This window comes from Danio aesculapii, chromosome 19 (assembly GCF_903798145.1).
Source record: "Danio aesculapii chromosome 19, fDanAes4.1, whole genome shotgun sequence".
NCBI classification, from domain to species: Eukaryota; Metazoa; Chordata; class Actinopteri; order Cypriniformes; family Danionidae; genus Danio; species Danio aesculapii.
Window position 1 is genome coordinate 40,891,899 of NC_079453.1, and position 19,174 is coordinate 40,911,072.

Sequence of the window (19,174 nt, forward strand, 5' to 3'; positions counted from 1 at the left end):
GGTTATAATGACTGTAAACACTTTGCCTGGGGTTTTGAATTATATACTGTGACTTTTGCACCTGAATTGCAACAGAAAACATGGCCATTTGCAACACCGGAAATGCACGTTAGAGTTAATGGTAATGTTTTGACTAAAAGTGTACACTTGTTTACATGTTGTGGATATTTATTTACGATGGCATGAAGACCTAAAAATGCGAACTTTTGAAATGGATTTGGAAATGAGACTAGAGAACCGAACTCTGTGTGTGCAGTGTGTCATGTTTCTTTCAAAAGGGAAATTGCTTGATATGCATAATAAACTATTGTTAGTAGTTTTTGGGGATCATTTTGACAACACTGCTACAGTAGACATGTGCTAACTCTTTCAATAATGAAAATTAAAATTGTTTATAGTATATAAAGTATATATAGTTTATACTTGATATACACTACCTGACAAAAGTCTTGTTGCCTATCCAAATTTTAGGAACAACAAATAATATCTTGACTTCTAGTTGATCATTTGGTATCAGAAGTGGATTATACGAATGGCAAAGGCGTCTAGATTACGCTTATTTAACCAAAATAAAATATGATCATGCCTTGATTTTTAATTATTTAATTAGGACAGTAAGGTCTGACTTTGCTTAGACAAAAGTCTTGTCACTTAACAGAAATAATGTACAGTATAGAATACAAAGTCATGGTGCAGTGGGAAAAGAATTAATATTGTTTTTGACTCGCATGAGCTTGGAGGACTGCATCCATACATCTCTGCAATGACTCAAATCACTTATTAATAAAGTCATCTGGAATGGCAAAGAAAGCGTTCTTGCAGGACTCCCAGAGTTCATCAAGATTCTTTGGATTCATCTTCAATGCCTCCATCTTCATCTTACCCCAGACATGCTCAATAGTGCATGTCCACCTTGACCTTCTTTGCTTTCAGGAACTTTGATGTGGAGGCTGAAGTATGAGAAGGAGCGCTCAGGCTGTTGATGTTGCTGTCCACTCTGCATATCTCTCAAATGCCCCCATACTGAATGTAACCCCAAACCATGATTTTTCCTTCACCAAACTTGACTAATTTCTGTGGGAATCTTGGGTCCATGCGGGTTCCAATAGGTCTTCTGCAGTATTTTGTGATGATTGGGATGCAGTTCAACAGATAATTCATCAGAAAAATCTTTGCCAAACGGTCTACTAGAAGTCACATTATTATCTGTTGCTCTTACAACTGGAATTGATGACAAGACTTTTGTCAGGTAGTGTACATACACTGTAAATCTATTGATGCCTTATTATTATTTTTTTGTTTAGTTGAATCAAATGAACTTTTCTAGTCATCTCAATTTATATCAATCAAACTGTTTTTGCATAACATATAAAATGTAGCTGACATCTGATTAACTTTAGATTAACTAATTTATTTTTAAAGTAACTTAAAAACATTGGTAGTCATGTCTTTTTGTTATATATTTTTTAAAGTGTATAGTACACCATGTTGTTGTGGTTGTGAACACTGTACACGTAATACACATAATGACACCATTTTCGCTAAATCCAACACTGTAAAAAATCCTAGTTGCCTTAAATTTTTAAGCTGAATCAAATTAACGTCATGAGTCCATTGAACTGATATTATGTTAAACTGACCTAAAACTGCTTCTGTAACTTGCAAAATTAAGTAAGAACATGGTTAGGTTAGTTTAATAAGTTACAAAAACATATGCTGTCAGGACTAATTGATCATCTTTTTTACAGTGTAGTGATGGGAGAAACAAAGCTTCAAAACAATTGAATGAATTCCCTTGACAATCTGCTGGTCAAAACTATGTAAATGGAACAAAAACTATGCATTCAAATAGATTTTCTTCTTTTCTTTTTTCAAACATGTTGCAAATTTGGAATTTAAGGTGTAACTTACTGTAAAAAGCACTTGGATTAACATCTAATATCATTAAATAGTCAGTGTATGTACATTTTCAATTCTTATATATTGTTTGTTCCATAATATACTCTACTAAACAGGCCAACAAGAGACTATTACCTAATACTATTATTCATTTACATTTTACAAATGCCTGACTAACATATCTACTCGTAACAATGAACCAAGGTCAGGTAAAACATAATGAAACATGTTCATTGATTCAAATATGAGTGATTTGATCACCCACCAATGGAGAACAATTGATTTTTTAAAATGTTTTGTAACATTCACTTCATAAAGTCCCTTTTACTGAAATCACGTGGCCTTGATAATTTGATAAGAGTTGCTAACAACTGATTCGAAACAAAAGATCTGTTAAGATTTCGAAGCTTCATGAAGCAGTGCTTTGAAAACAACCATCACTGCAAAATTCACATCTTTTTAGTTTACATTGAGACAAATGGTGTCGCTATTAGAAAAGTGCACTTTGAAAAGTTGAAACCTATTTGCATTTTCAGGCCCACAAAATGAATGAATGAATGGATGGATGGATGGATGGATGGATGGATAAATGAATGAATGAATCATATGAGCACCCTTAGACAAAGAAAAAAACTTATTTTGGTCAAGCTTGTTTTTCTTTTAGAGCGTCATGGAATTTAATACCACAATCTGAGAATGTGTATCTTTTAAATCATATACACTACCTGACAAAACTTGTCGAACCCAGTTGTAGGAGCAACAAATAATAACTTGACTTCTAGTTGATCATTTGGAAAAGTGGCAGAAGGTAGATTTTTTGATGAATCATCTGTTGAACGGCATCCCAATCATCACAAATACTGCAGAAGATCTACTGGAACCCACATGGACCCAAGATTCTCACAGAAATCAGTCAAGTTTAGTGAAGGAAAAATCATGGTTTGGGGTTACATTCAGTATGGGGGCGTTTGAGAGATCTGCAGAGTGGATTATAAGATCAACAGCCTGAGGTCTCAAGACATTTGTGCTGCCCATTACTTTACAAACCACAGGAGAGGGCAAATTCTTCAGCAAGATAGTGCTCCTCATACTTAAGCGTCCACATCAAAGTTCCTGAAAGCAAAGAAGTCTTAGGTGCTCCAGGATTGACCAGCCCAATCACCAGACATGAACATTATTGAGCATGTCTGGGGTAAGATGATTGAAGAATCATTGAAGATGAATCCAAAGAATCTTGTTTTTGTCGTTCATTTGAGTATTGTTTATAGTTTAAATTTGTATTTTTATTGCCATAGCCTTTAACATTTGGCAAAGAGTCTGCCAATAAAAACTTGGTCTTTGGGCTAATTTGGGTACATTTTCATTCTTGGGGAATGCACACCATCGCTTGTTGTGAAAAATAAATAAAAGAAAATAAAGAAAATAAATAGAAAAGGAGTCACTGAAGATCTTGGTAAAGGGGACAGGTCCCATCAGAAGTCTTTTATATGTCTGAAAAGAAAATCTGGAAACACCAGATAAACACATCTTTGCACTGGTGCTGCCCAGCTTTATTTTTCCTCCACCAGACCAGCAAGACAGACTTCAGACTAAGCAGACCTTGGAGCAAACGTTGTCTCTCTGGACACACCTGCTCCAGATCCAAGAAGATTGAGACGAGGAAGTTAGAAAACCTGTACAGACCGTCAAACGTAACTGTCACATCCAATAAAAGCTCCAGCTTCCATGCCTAGCTACTCTACCAAGAGAAAAGAAAGGGGGAAAAAAGGTGTCTTTCACCAACCTCCATCTGTATTCAGCCTCACATCACGTCCCCTAAATGTCAGATTAGAGGGTGGAACAATACAGGTTCAGGCCATCAGACACTTTTTAACTGTTATCTAAATGAAATTTGGCTTTAGTTATATGTGAAACAGCATCATGCTCAAACAATTTCAATTAAAAGGTACAGAAAACAACTTCTAAAATACTGTTTCCTAACAAGCCATCAGTCAGTAAAGACCAAGTCTCCCCTTAGAGAGCAAACATACAACACTCAGCATACATGAGTACACCCTTCACAAATCTATCTTTTAAATTCATATTATAATTGTGCATATACATCAGATTAGTCAGTACTGAAGCCAAATCTGCAGCTTATCTAACAAAAAAAAAAACTACGATAACCATCCAAAAACTAGTACACCCATATTTATGTGTTATAGAAAAATATTAAATACAAATTTAAAAAAGAGGAAAAATCAGGAGAAGCAAAACAAATTGAAAAATTTTGTTGAAAATATGTAGGTTGTATTATTATTTTTTTTTTTTTGCAATATTTTGCTTGAATTTAATTGTATTATCTTTCAATTTTTAAATATGTTTGGTGACTAAAATATTATTTTAACAAATATATCTGTTTAATAAATCTGTTTTGTTTAAATGCACCAAAATACATTACCTATTCACTTAGAAATGGATAAAAATATTCATTTTCAAAATGGGGTGTACTCAGTTATGCTGAGCACTGTATGTAAAACACATATGAAATATTTGTTCTTTTAATGTTTCTATGTGAAGAAAGTGCTTGTTTGAAATGTTCCAAAAGCATTTTTTGCAAGAGATTTTAATGTGATTGCACTTGAAGCTCATTGTGTAATTTTTCTGTTTAAGATTTCAATTGAAATCAGATTTATATTTTAGATTCTGTGGTCTGGCAGTCCAGTTAGTACAAAATAGACCTACTGTATGATGGCCAAAGTATGAAAGTAACATCTATAAATAAAACAGTAGCTACTATCAAATAAAAATCTGTTCTAAGAATGCAACAATACTTATTTAACCCACCGGTCCTACTGCACCCAACCCGATCTGAGCTGGGATCGAATCTGTGATTCTTTGTATGGGAGTTGGTTGCTCTAACAGGGAGGCTAAAAACCATGGCCTTTAGCGTCTGCCACTAGAGCACCTTATGAGGTCAGAGGAGTGAGGTTTACCTGCATAGCACTTCGCTAACTGGCCTTTGTTACACTCACCTCCCTAAACCTTACTCCCATCCCGGACGAGTCCCCACATGTAACCCACCGGTCCTACTGCAGCCAACCCAGTCTGAGCTGGGATCGAGCCGGCGATTCTTTATATGGGTGTCGGTTGCTCTAACAAGGATGCTAAAGACCATGGCCTCTAGCATCTGTCGCTAGAGCACCTTTTGTGGTCAGAGGAGTGAGGGTTACCTGCATAGTACTTCGCCTCAGTTACACTCACTATAGTATCCCATGAAGCCATGAGAGAGAAATTATTAATAGGAAGGAAGCAACTAAACTGATGTGGGTAGGTCATGTGATGATGAAAAACTGGTGGATGTAGTATGTCCGAATTCCATTCATACTACTCATATATTCATCATACTAATCGTATATCCATACTATAATACACACTAAGCATATATTTATACTATAAGGAAATGTACTTTTGTAATTCACCATTTACTCACTTTAAAGTCGTTCCAAATCTTTGAATTTGACTTTTCACAAAATATGAGATTTTGAAAAAGAAATAGAAACCTGTAACCACTGACTTCCATTGGATCTTCTCAATCTTCCATTAACGCCTTTCCACTGCACATAATTTTCAGGCACGACTGTCAGAATACGCCCCCTTGTGGCAGTGCAAAAAGAGCCTTTATTCACCGTGTATTCACCATGGTTGAATGAATGAATACTAGAAACTCATAGCAAGCTAAACATTTTGGAGGCAATGTGGAGACAACATAAAAAACTATATTTTTTATTACTCATCTATGAATAGAAATAATTTTTATATAGAAAATATATTTTTTAGATTTTTTAAATATAAAAATTACTTCAATAAAAAAAATTGCAAAAAAAATCCTATTTCTCATCTCGCACGCAAGAACCTGCATGGACAACACTGGAATACATCACATCCGGTCAGCCGGTCGCATACAATCGTAAGAGTTTAAATATTTCAACGTATCTGCACCTCAAATTGGATCTGAACTTTCTACATACGGAGATGATCGAAACTCCACGTAGCTGCCGGACTACTCTCAATTAGAAGTTAATAACTTCCGGTCTGTCGCTTGTCGTGTGCAGTGAAAATGTGGCTTGAGACATTAATTTCCAACGATCCTAGGCTGAAATAAAAAGATTAAAATTTTACGGCTCGTCTAAGCAGTTTATGCAACAGCCCAAAGAATGGATTGACTTGCAGACTACCTTCAAAAAGAACCCAATTGCTACATCTATTTTGCGATTTCATTAGTTTACTTTGGTGTTCTCATCGCCGCACTTTTGTCTGGATCCGGTCAGGTAGTCAGGTTAGTGTCTCCGGCATGAAACGGAGCAGAATAAAACACGTGTTTGACTTGGAACGGAATCAAATCAGCCGGGCCACTTATCACATTACCGGCCTCTCTCTTGTCCTTGGAGCCATGGATTTGCGCTCCATCAAAGAGCTCATACAGAATGAGTTTGCCTTTATAAATAGTGAAACACACCCACACCTCCTCCCCTTCCCCAGATACATCCTCCACAGTCTGAACCCCTAAACTCCCTCCGCCTTCTTCTCCTTCTTTCTCTCTCTCTCTCTCTCTCTCTCTCTCTCTCTCTCGCTCTCTTCTTTTAGCGCTCTGGCAGGTCATTTGCAATGCTAAGCATCAGTTGGCAGTCGTGTTGGAGAGGGTAAGAGGAAATGGGCAGAGTCTTCCCCAACATCAGGCTAATCATTTTATCTCTGCTTTTCATTGCAGCATAATAAGTGTTTTACGGGGGGGATTAGTGGAATAATGTATACATGAGCTGTTGTTTTTGTATCTCCGGACCCCTGCGCTTCATTCCGCCACTGTTCCACTAGCTTATGTAATTTAGCTAACAAAAGGGGTCAGGCAGAGAGGAGGATGAGGAGGAGAATATCAACGAGGCCACCAACCGCACAGTCATGGTAACCTTCTCTCTCTCTCTCACACTTTGGACCGGGTGAGATCTGGAATTGGACAAGGGAAATAAAGTAAGAGGGAAAAGGCATGCTGAGTGCAAATCTTTCTTTTTAACTCATGCATTGAATGTTTGTTTATAACAGATTACTTTTGTACGCTTCAATGATTCGAGATGACCTTGAAGTGCTTCCAAACGTACGTAAAGTATGGGGTTTACAGTGAATTTAACAAAATGTTGGGTAATAGAAAGGAAAAGTTCATTTAAAAGTAAAATTTGTGTATTCAAAAGTACCGATTTAATTATTTGTTTGTGATTGTAATGAACAGATCTGAGTCAGGGTAGCAATTTTTTTTTGTTTTTGGCATTTTTGGATGTGAAGTAAAGTGTGTTCAATGGTTTTTACTGATGTTTAAAAACATGAAAGTTGTTCAAGTGACAAATTATCTTTCCAAAACACATTGTTTTTGTTTTCGGCTCAAAACATCCAAAAGCTGTGAGTTTTGTGAATAATTGAGCACCATTGCAAAAAAAAAAGTTATGTTTGAAATGAGTCATGAAAGTGAGTTTAATTTTTTTGGAAATTATGATTTAAAAAAGTTCCTGCTTTCTTTTTAATATCAATTAAAATTTTATAAATGTGTTTTATTTATTTATTTATTTTTACACTTTTGTCTTATAAATGAACTACCAAATGCAAAGAAAAAAACTACTATTTTAATAAGTTTTTGTAAATCGAAAAGTTTTTGTACTTACTGAATTGTTTAGTTATGGATCTGAGTAAAATTGTATTATTTTGGTTTTTTTATATATATAAGTGTAATAATACACTGTAAAACCCAACAAGTTATGGTAACTCAAACCATTTAAGGAAACGGATTGCAACAAACCATTTAAGTTCAAAAACTAATCCTAATGAGTACTGTGAACTTATTCCATTTGAGTAAACGAAGCAATTTGAGCACAGGAAAACCGAATAAGGCGATGCTGTGGGCGCTGTGGATAGCACGTTCGCCTCACAGCAAGAAGGTTGCAGGTTCGAGCCTCGGTTGGGTCAGTTAGCATTTCTGTGTGGAGTATGCATGTTCTCCCTGAGTTGACATGGGTTTCCTCCGGGTGCTCCAAGTCCAAAGACATGTGGTACAGGTGAATTTGGTATACTAAAATTGACCGTGGTGAATGAGTGTGTGTGTGTGTGTGTGTGTGTGTGTGTGTGTGTGTGTGTGTGTGTGTGTGTGTGTGTGTGTGTGTGTGTGTGTGTGTGTGTGCGTGTGTGTGTGTGTGTGTGTGTGTATGTATGTATGTATGTATGTATGGATGTTTCACAGTGATTGGTTGCGGCTGAAAGCCGCATCTGCTGTGTAATACATATGCTGGATAACTTGGCGGTTCATTCCGCTGTGGCAACCCCAGATTAATAAACGGACTAAGCCGAAAATGAAAATGAATGAATGAATAAAATTTAATAAATGAAGAGAACTCAAACCAATTGAGTACTGTAAAACCCAGTAAGTTAAGGCAACTCAAATCGTTTGAGGAAACCGATTGCTACAAATCAAGTTAAAAAACCTAATCTATTTGAGTACTGTGAACTTACTCCATTTAAGTAATAAGGTATTTAATCAACTCATTACCTTCAACACTGAGTTCAAAACTCTTTTCAAATGAGTAGAGTTAACTTTCAGTAAATTCTGAGTTACCTACACTCATTTCATTTGGTGAAGCTGACTATTGGGTTTTACAGTGTAATAAATAAAGGTCTCTTATTTTTTATTGCTATGCATTAAATGCATTTTGGATGTTTATTTTATATATTATTTTTTTTTCATTCATTCAATCATTCATTCGTTCATTTTCCTTCAACTTAGTCTCTATTTCAGAGGTCGTCACTGCGGAATGAATGTTTTACGCAGCAGATGCACTTCAAGCCGCTACCCAGTACTGGGAAACACCCATAACACTTATTCACACACTCATACACATATGGCCAATTTACCCATCAGACACACATTGTCGTAAGACGTTAATGTTAGGTTAGATTTAGGTCCCAGATTTAAGGACACTGTTATTTTGCCGTCCAATAATGACGTGAAATTACATTGAGATTTTGTCAATTTTTTGTGTTGGAAAGTAACCTAAATCCACTGTCAATCCAACGTCTTAAATCAACATTATATTGACGTCAAATACTGACATTTATTTGTCAGGTATGGCCACCGAAGAACATGTTCGCATGTTTACTCCGGGTGCTCTGGTTTCCCCTACAAATCCAAAGACATGCGCTATAGGTGAATTGGGTAAGCTAAAACTGTCCATAGCGTATGTGTGTATGTCCTGGTCCTCCAGGGTGGGAGCTGCGCGTTGGGCTATCGACCCACCTCATAAAAACTAGACGTTATGAAACACCAACAAGGTGCAGCTAAATATCAACTTTGATATTAAAGGCCCTGGGAATAAGTAAGCATGGTCAACAAAATCAAATGTTTTATAGACATCATAGTGGTAACATCCACACAACGTCAAGCTGTAACATCATTAGTTGTTGATATTTTGTTATTTTGTAGTTGGAAAGTAACCAAACTGCAACCTCTGTTCGATGTTGGACATCGGCTTGAAGCTGGACTCTGACATCAACCCGATTTTCATTCCCAAACAAAATGCAACGTCATGACATTGGGGTACAACGTTAATCTAATATCATGTTGATGTCATGTGCCAGCTGGGTAGTTTATTCAATTCACCGCACGTTTTTAGACAGTGTGGGAAAATGAAGCACCCAGAGGAAACCCATGTAAACACGAGAAAAACATGCAAATTCCGCACAGAAATGGCACTCGAACCAGCGACCATCTTGCAGTAAGGCAACAGTGCTAACCACAGAGCCACTCTCTGTTTTTATTTTTATTTTTTCAATGAATATCTTAGTTTGGTGTTTACTCTTCCTTTTAGGCAATGCGCTATAAGTGATGTTAGTATTCTTATCCTCCACCAGAAATGAACTCTTTTTCTATAGCAATATATTTACCTGTCAGTCAGAAGCAATGGAAGATTGGCATCTGTTTTGAAGCTTTCCGCTTCCGCCAGCAATGAAAAGCTTGCTCTTGCTCTCTCATCTTGCTTTTTTATTTATTTATTTTGCTGTACCCTCTTATTGCTTTAAGGATGTTTTGACATCTTTCACACCCTCTGAATCCTATATACATACAAGGACTCCCTACTATGAATGCACAAAATGACAGACAGACGGAAATCACCCCAATAGACTTCTGATTGGCTAAACAATGAATCTGAAGCCTGCCACGTTTCATTTTTTCCATTTACACCATTGACTTCTATCTGAGCAAATAGGATGTTAAAAGAAGAAAATAACTCCCCTATAGAGTTGGACAGCTGAGTTTTGCCAATTTTTAATCTATTCAGCTGATCTTTATGGTATAGCTTTTGAAAGCTTAACGCGCTGCAATTTAAGAAAACAAGTCCAATTACAAAAAATGCCAGCAAATTAAGAAATGATCTTCATCCATTTGACAGCGCATGTGCAGCAAATCCTCACAGTGCATAGATGTTAAAAAAAACGAGCTGCATTTTCTCACAACGCAAACAATTTATGAAAACACACTGCATTTTCTCACAACACTTTCAAAAACAACGGAACACAACTCAAATGTTTCAAGGGGACCCAAACACGTGACGGACGCTGCTATGATGTGACTATTGCTCAATGAAGTTGTAGGTGATGTTTAAAAGGTGAGTTTTTGTTTGTTTATTTTAACATCCTGATTCCCTTGTCTTTTGTATTTTATTAGCCTAAATAACCTTAATCTAAATAGCTGGGTCTGTCACATTTTAGGGTCTCCTTGAAACATTTCTGTTGTGTTCTGTGCTATTTGAAAGTGTTGTGAGGAAATGCAGTGCGTTTTCGTAAATTGGTTGCGTTGTGAGAAAATGCAGTGTGTTTTATTAATTAGTTTGCATTGTGAGAAAATACAGAGTGATTTTTTAAATGTGTTTGTGTTGTGAGGATTTGTAGTACGTGTGCTGTCAAACAAATGAAGATCTTTTATCCATTTGATGGCGTTTTTTGTAATTGCATGTTGCTTCTTAAATTGAAGCACGTTAATGTCTCTCGGCCACCGTAGATCTTTGGGTTTGGTGGGAGCACTTTTAGCTTAGCTTAGCATAGACCATTGAATCAGATTAGACCATTAGCATCTTGCCCAAACATGAATAAAGTTTCAATAACTTTCTTGTGTAAAGCTTGACTTTTCTGTAGTTATATCATGGACTAAGACCAAAGATAAGTATATGAACTATACTCTCATTTTGGCGTAATAATCAAAGACGTTTGCTGCAGTACCATTGCTGCAGCAGGCGCAATGATTTACAATATTCTAGCCATATAATCCTAGAAAATGGCACCTTTTTATTTTCTGTCAGTCTTAGTACATGATGAAAGTACTGAAAAGTCAAGCTTAAATGATTAAACATTTTTGAATGAGATGCTAATGGTCTCATTCGATTCAATGATTTATGCTAAGCTAAGCTAAAAGTGCTTCCACCAGGCTCAGAGATCAGCTGAATAGATTTAAAAAATGGTTAAACTCAACTGCTTAACTCTATAGGGAAGTTTTTTTTTTTTTTTAAGTGCTTGTCTTTTAACATCCTATTTGATCTGATAAAAGTCAAGTATCTGTAAACAGTAAAATTAAACGTTTAACTCTAGAGGAGTTGTAAAATTAACATATTTTCCAAAAAAAGTGTTTGCTTTACACATTTTCTATTGCTGACATGACATATATGGACAAAGATTGAAAGCTGTAGCATGTGTGAATCATTCATTCATTCATTCATTTTCTTTTCAACTTAGTCCGTTTATTAATCAGGGGTCGCCACAGCGGAGTGAACCGCCAACTTATTCAGCATATGTTTTATGCAGCGGATGCCCTTTTAGTTGCAACCCATCACTGGGAATCTTATTCAATTCACCTATAGAAGAATTACCAGTTTGTAAACATTCATGATGCACGCGCAGTAAGGTTGCAGAAAAAAAACAGGAGCGCTAATATTTACAATGAGGGAATGACATCCGCTGCGATACAGAGTTTGTTGTTGTATTAGAGATAAGTTATGTTGATTACATATTATATATATATATATATATATATATATATATATATATATATATATATATATATATATATATATATATATATATATATATATATATATATATTATTTACATAATGCTTTCAGCGTATTATAGCAGCATGTCACCCAGTGATAAGCACAGTTATTTGCAAAATTAACGTTAAAGTGAGCAGCGTTCGTCTGACAGGTCCATTTGCGATAGTACCCTCTCAATGGATATTGGATAAGAAGAAATGGCCAAGCATCCAGCCCCAAATATACAACTCACATCTTAGTGAAACTCCAAGTGATTTTACAAGACAGAAGTTAAAGGCCTACAAGTCTTTGGATGCCTACAATTTATTCTGTGTGGTCATGTGCAAGAAATAATGTTCCATGATTATCAGATTAAAAACTTTGTAGTGCTAAAAACTGAGGTTCTGCCTAGCCAAAGACAAGGAAAGATGACGACGCTATACACGGCCTGGGTAATCATGAACAAGCAAAACTACTGCATTCTGACAGCAATCTGCACCTGTACAGCAGGGTATGTGAACTTACATTTTTACATTTCATTCTTAGCATTTAGTGTCCGCAGTTTAATTCACCATATGTTACTGCTGAAATCATTGCTGCAATCAAAAACGAGTAATGAGTATGTTTCAGCATAGCGTGAACTTACCTGATATAACATGAGAACTGCAGAGTCGAGCATTTTTAATTATGTCCTCACTCCATTCAGCTCTTCTGATGGCTGTTAGCCAAAGACATCTGCGGTTGGCATTAAAAGCAGTGTGGTGTACGGTAAAATTGAAATTTTCTAATTTTGGACTTTTGATTTTGGCATCCTACCGCACAACACAACATATTTGCTATTGCAACCGGTCTATTTTGCAACCAGTATGTGCAGTTGAATCTGGTGACGTCATGTGTGACTTAGGTTGGTAATTCCCCTATAGCGCATATCTTTGGACTGTAGGGGAAACCGAAGCATCAGGAGGAAACCCTCGCCAACACGGGGAGAACATGCAAACTTCACATAGAAATGCCAATTAGCCCAGCCGGGCCTCGAATCTTGCTGTGAGGCGATTATGCTACCCACTGTGCCACCGTGACGCCCACAAGTGAATCAGCAAAAAAAAAAAAAAAGTATATTTACTGCATTATAACAAGTTTTCATGGGTGAAAGTGCCTTACAATTGAGACTTAATAGTCTCGTCTGATGCATTGACATGACTCAATCAATTATTGATAAACGCATGAGTGAGAAGAAAGGCCGTATTGATCCGATCCATGTCTGATCAAAAACAACACGCGCTTTCACCCTCGGCATTACAGAGGTTTCCATGTCAATCGCGTATATGTTCGCGCTCAGCATGTTAACAGGAAAGCTGGTCGAAGCATAGGGGATAAATTTATGAGCTCCGATTATCCCTTTATTATAGTAAGTTACAATGAATAATTGTTTGTAATCAGCATCTCGGGTTCATGCGAACAGAATCAGGCTCTGCTCGTACATCACCAGCCATGTGTTTCAAGAGCCGAGTGTAAACTCCGGGGAAAAAAGGGCCTTTCTTTAGTCTTATTTGTCAGACGAATTTACTCAGATAGATTTATTACCAACCTGCAATTAATCACACTGTGATAATGGTGACCAAAGCAAATGATTAATAGCGTCACTTAAAAACGGCAGATCATTGGAGTCGATATCTCCCGTGCGGCAGCGCTGTGACCTGCTGCCTGGCTGAGATGTTTGTTAAAAGAAGGTTTCATAATGCTAATTTACTGTGTAAACTCGCAGTGCCTTTTATTTATCCACAATACTGTGGGAGCAGATGCTTTGTGAAGTTACCTCATCACATTTATTTCGCTTGGCTGAGTTGCAGCCTGAAATCATTTCCCTTTGGCTGGGCAAGATGTTCTGCTTTGGTGAACGGGTCAGAATGGTGTACGCCCACTGAAATACTAGCGTCGTGGTCTTCACAATTACCAAGTTATCAGGGGAATATTTTTTTTTTAGCTAAAGACAGGGCAAGATGTCCTGCTTGTCTCCCACCCAATAAAACGTGGCTCTCGTGAGGCCGCGACTCATTAGCACTTTTCACCTGAGGCTTATAAGGTTGCATTGATTCTGTGACATCACTGATTAAAATCAATGCACCGCTGCTCGTGTCCCCGACTGGTGCTCGTGTGCCCTGAGGTGGTCCTGGAGCAGGAACTCTGTTATCGTGTATTTCTTCCCACTGCACTTAGGGGAGCTATTGGTTGCTGTTGCACTCTTTCATACATATCAGGGTTCATTTTATAATTTTTTTCCCATGACAATATTGTAATGACTTTTCTTTGAATTGTTATTTGAAGTTTTGTAAATAGGGGTGGCATGGTGGCTCAGCGGTTAGCACTGTCGCCTGGCAGCAAAAAAGGTCGCTGGTTTGAGTCGTGGCTGGGTCAGTAGAAATTTCTGTGTGGAGATTGCATGTTCTCCCCGTGTTGACATGGGTTTCCTCCGGGTGCTCCAGTTTCCCCCACAGTTCAAAGACATGCAGTATAGGTGAATTAGATTAACTAAATTGACCGTGGTGTGTGTGTGAATGGAAACTTTATGGGTCTTTTCCCAGTACTGGGTTGTGACTGAAAGGGCATCCGCTAGATAAACATATTCTGGAATAGTTAATGGTTCATTCTGCTGTGGTAACCTCTGATAAATCAGAGACTAAGCTGAAGAAAAAGTTTTGTGAACGGACAACATAGTAGTAAAAAGTATAGATATGTGAAAATAAAATTAAAATAAAGCACATTATTATGCATGAAAGGCTAATAGATAGCAGTAAAGAAACACTAAATGGCTGCGTTCACACTAAGCTTGCATGTTCTTTCCGTGTTCGCGTGGGTTTCCTTCAGGTGCTTCGATTTCCCCCACAGTCCAAACACATGCGCTATATATAGGTGTGGAATATACCCCCCACCCCCAAGGTCTTCAGTTGGCGCACTCCCAGCATGGAACCTATAGACGCAAAATTACCCATTATGTTTTGTGTGTATGCGCAAGGAGAATGCTAAGAACTTCCGGTCGGTAGCTGATGCGTGTAAAACGTCACATTTGCACAGCTTTGAAACGATAGTTTTAATCTATTTTACTTGCATTTCTCTTCTTTAAACTGATACTGTTGTCGATCAGCACCACCTCCTGGACTGATCATTTTAAAAAATGTGATCTAATAAGTTGGAAAACAACTGCTGTGAGGCATTTGCCCTTAGTTGTCAGACGGCATCTTCTGCTGTTTAAATGAAGCCTCGTCATCGCTAAAGTCACCTGTACTGTCCTACTAGCACACTGATTTAATAACTGCGACAAAGTGAAAATAAATTGACATTTTAAAATGACAGAAAAACACAAACTGTGGTAAATACAACACCCTAAATGAAATATAAACGGCTTGCGATTAGAATGAACATGCAAATCAGCCAGCAGAGTATCAGTAACAGACTTTTATTGGTCATCTTTGTAAATTGCATGACATACATACTTGTTAAGTTTCATGTCAGTAAGTTTGCTCTACAGTGCAGTGATTATAGTATTGCGTTTGTGGCTCAAAACGCTATTGAAACCCATTTTCGGAGCACAAAGTACCGGTTGTAAACACTGTAAACGGAAGTTCTTAGCATTCTACCAGAAGACGCTGGTCGCTATGGCGCCCTTCATGCAGCAGCCAGGAAAGAGATCTATACATCTTCAACATTCCGCCTCTGCCTCAGCCGCCGCCAATCACCTATTGTTTGAGCAATGTTTAAGCGAGGCGCACAACTAACACGATCTGCGCTGGTCTTGAGACCTGCTTTTAGCTGGTCTATTGCACAGTCTATTTTAGTTCCTCAAAATAGCAACGTGCCAACAGTACACGTTAACACACCTCTTTTCTAGACTGAAACACCCATGAGTCCACATAATGGCGCAAATGGATTTGCATTTTAAACAACGTGGCGGAAAACAGAAAAATTAAGGTTGCGTTGGTCTGAAAATAGTAACATGTTGTGGAAACATGCCAGTGGAAACACGCCTGGTGTATGATAGGGCCAAAAAAGTTTGTTTGACCTTCTTATACACCCCCAGGTCATCGCTAGGAGAGCATAAATACCTTGTACACCATCTAGTGGCGTGAAAGAAAATTACAACTCATAAATGGCTCCAACAGATATAATGACAAAGCTGCGGTCACACTGGACTTTTCTCCCCACAGACTTCCATTCATAGGCACGCAAATGGGTTAGACCGAAAACGCAAGTTCAGTTTGCTGTGTTGCAAAGTTCAAGCTTAGTGAACTCTGACTTGCGAAATCACATCATTTGACTGTGTGAGACCAATCGAAGATCAAAATATGACCTCTCTGGGTGGAAATTTAAAACATGGACCAATCACATGCTTTTTTAAATGTCAACATCTTGTTTAATCCCGCCCCTTTTCGCAACTCCGGCGACAGAATTTCGCAAGCTCAAACTCTAGTGTGACCGCAGCATCATTATATAAATGATTAATCATTATATGATTGAATAAAATAAATGAAGAATAAATGAATAAAAACAAATAAAAATAAAACACAACACAAATGAATGTTTTCTTTCATGAAACAACCCATAAGTTTGCTACAAGGATTCTCGGATCCTAGGTTAGATTCTTTACCTGTGTTTAACTTTGTCTTCACAATGTGGCAAGTGTACACACACACACTTTCTCTAAACTGCAGAAAAAGCACTGCATGTTCTAAAAACGATGATAAACATGTAATGGTGTTTATCTCCATTAATATATTCTGCTCAAATGAAAGTGTAATAAAGCCCGCTGCCAGCATTCCTTCACCTGCTGTTTGCTGTGACTAAACCTGCCATCAAACCATCTCAATGACAAATTATAACAAACCCAAATTTTAGCAACCATGGACGCCAAACTGCACTTATGCAACAGTACAAAATATTTATTGTTGATTTATTTGAAAGATTTGACTATAATTTATTTGGAACTGAATTATTGTTATTATTAATTGTAATGTTCTTCAGAATTACTGTGAACATTTGAGAGAAGCATAATTTACCAGTCTTTTAATAAAATAAGCAAAAGAGTCAAGATTAACAGGAATAATACAAAAATCTGCAGACTGTTTTGGACTTTCTTCATTCAAGCTAGATCCTGTATTCTTGTATGGCTGGAAATATTCATCTTCTTGAAATATTGATATTGAGTGATCTTGGGCTTTAAGCTGACAACTATTGGCATGTAGTGTACTGTATGTACAGCACTGTAGCAACACTCAAAGGCTTTATAAAACTATAACCAATGGCATTTTAGAAATACCCAATTCGCAGGCGTATTTGTCATCCATGATTCATTTCTTATGCAACAAAGTGTTATATTCTCTCAAGGTTTCAAAGATGAATTGGGTAGCAATTGAACGGGCCACCTGCCATTCGTAGAATAAAACATCTTGTTCTAAAAAACTGATAGGAGTCTTCAACTCTCATGTGATTGATATTTACGTTTAGCTTTTCCTAAAACACACTTGAATATTAGCATCTGACTTGTCATTATTACTCTTACTCAAGTCTTCAGTGTCACATAAACTGTCAGAAATCATTCTAAAACCCTATTCGGATGGCAAATGTTTCTCATGAGGACGTCTGTAAAAGAAATATCTGGTCACGCTTTATTTTGATGGTCCGTTTGTTGAATTTAAGTTACATTTCATCTACATGACAACTAATTCTCATTAGATTATAAGTGGACTGTTAGGTTGGGTTAGTGTAAGTTGACATGTACTTGCAAAGTGTCTTATAGTCAGTTAAATGTCTGTTTAGCAGCAGTATCAACAGATATTAAGCAGACAGTCTACCAATACTCAAATGGATCATAAAAATAAAGTGTTACCAAATATCTTCATAAATTCTGAGTGATTAAACGTGCCGTCGGCTGAAGATAATTTTGCAGCTGACATCTGAGATTATAATCTTATGATCCTAGAACTATGTCTCACACGATCATTCACATGCTCAGATGCTAGTGTTTATTTGTAAGATCCTCAAATATAGCCAATGAGATCCACTTTCCTGCATAGTTTAGCTCTAACCATGTTCAAACTCATGCTAGCTTCAGTGCATCAACGCTGGCACAGTCATTATGACAATAGCCAATGCTATTGGACTGCAACAATTTAATTCAATTCATGTTTATTTCTATTGTGCTTTTACAATGTAGATTGTGTCAAAGCAGCTTCACATATAGAAGTTCTAGTAAATTGAAATAGTTTGAGTCCAGTGAGAGTTAAAATTCAGTTTAGTTCAGTTCAGTGTAATTTAGTTTTCACTGCTGAAAGTCCAAACACTGAAGAGCAAATCCATGGATGCTCAGCTCCACAAGTCCTAAACCAAGCAAGCCAGTGGTGACAGTGGCAAGGAACAAAACATCACCAATTGACGAAGTGAAGGAGAAAAAAAAAAACAACCTTGAGATAAACCAGGCTCAGTTGGGCATGACCATTCCTCCTCTGGCCAAACTTATGAAAACACCACTTTTGACCGCTAGTCAATAATAAACAGAGTACACAGAGATTAGGGCTGAATCCGACACCGCCCTTATACAATAATTCACTATTTCCCCCTAACACAAGTCCACTAATATAGTCCACTTAAAGGATTGGATGAAAAACAAGTGAGTAAATTTGGGCAATCTATGGTTCTGGAAGGGATGCCATTCTGTTTGTGCTTTGCTGATTGATAAAAATATAAATAAAAAAATTAAAGAAAGAAATTAATTGGTTACATGATATCATAATTTTCCCAGAGATGGGTTGCAGCTGAAAGGGCATCCTCTGTGTAAAAATATGTTGGACAAGTTGGTGGTTCATTCCACTGTGGCCACCCCGGATTAATAAAGAGACTAAGCCGAAAAGAAAATAAATGAATGAATGATATCATAATAAGTTTATTCATGGTTCGGCCACTTTATTAGGTACACCTTACTAGTACCGGGTTGGACCCCTTTTTGCCTTCAGAACTGCCTTAATCCTTCGTGGCACAGATTCAACAAGGTGCTGGAAATATTCCTAAGAGGTTTTGGTCGTCCATGATGCAAATATCCCATTCCACCACATGCCAAAGGTGTTGGATTGAGTACTGGTGACTGTGGAGGCCATTTGAGTTTAGTGAACTCATTGTCATGTTTAATA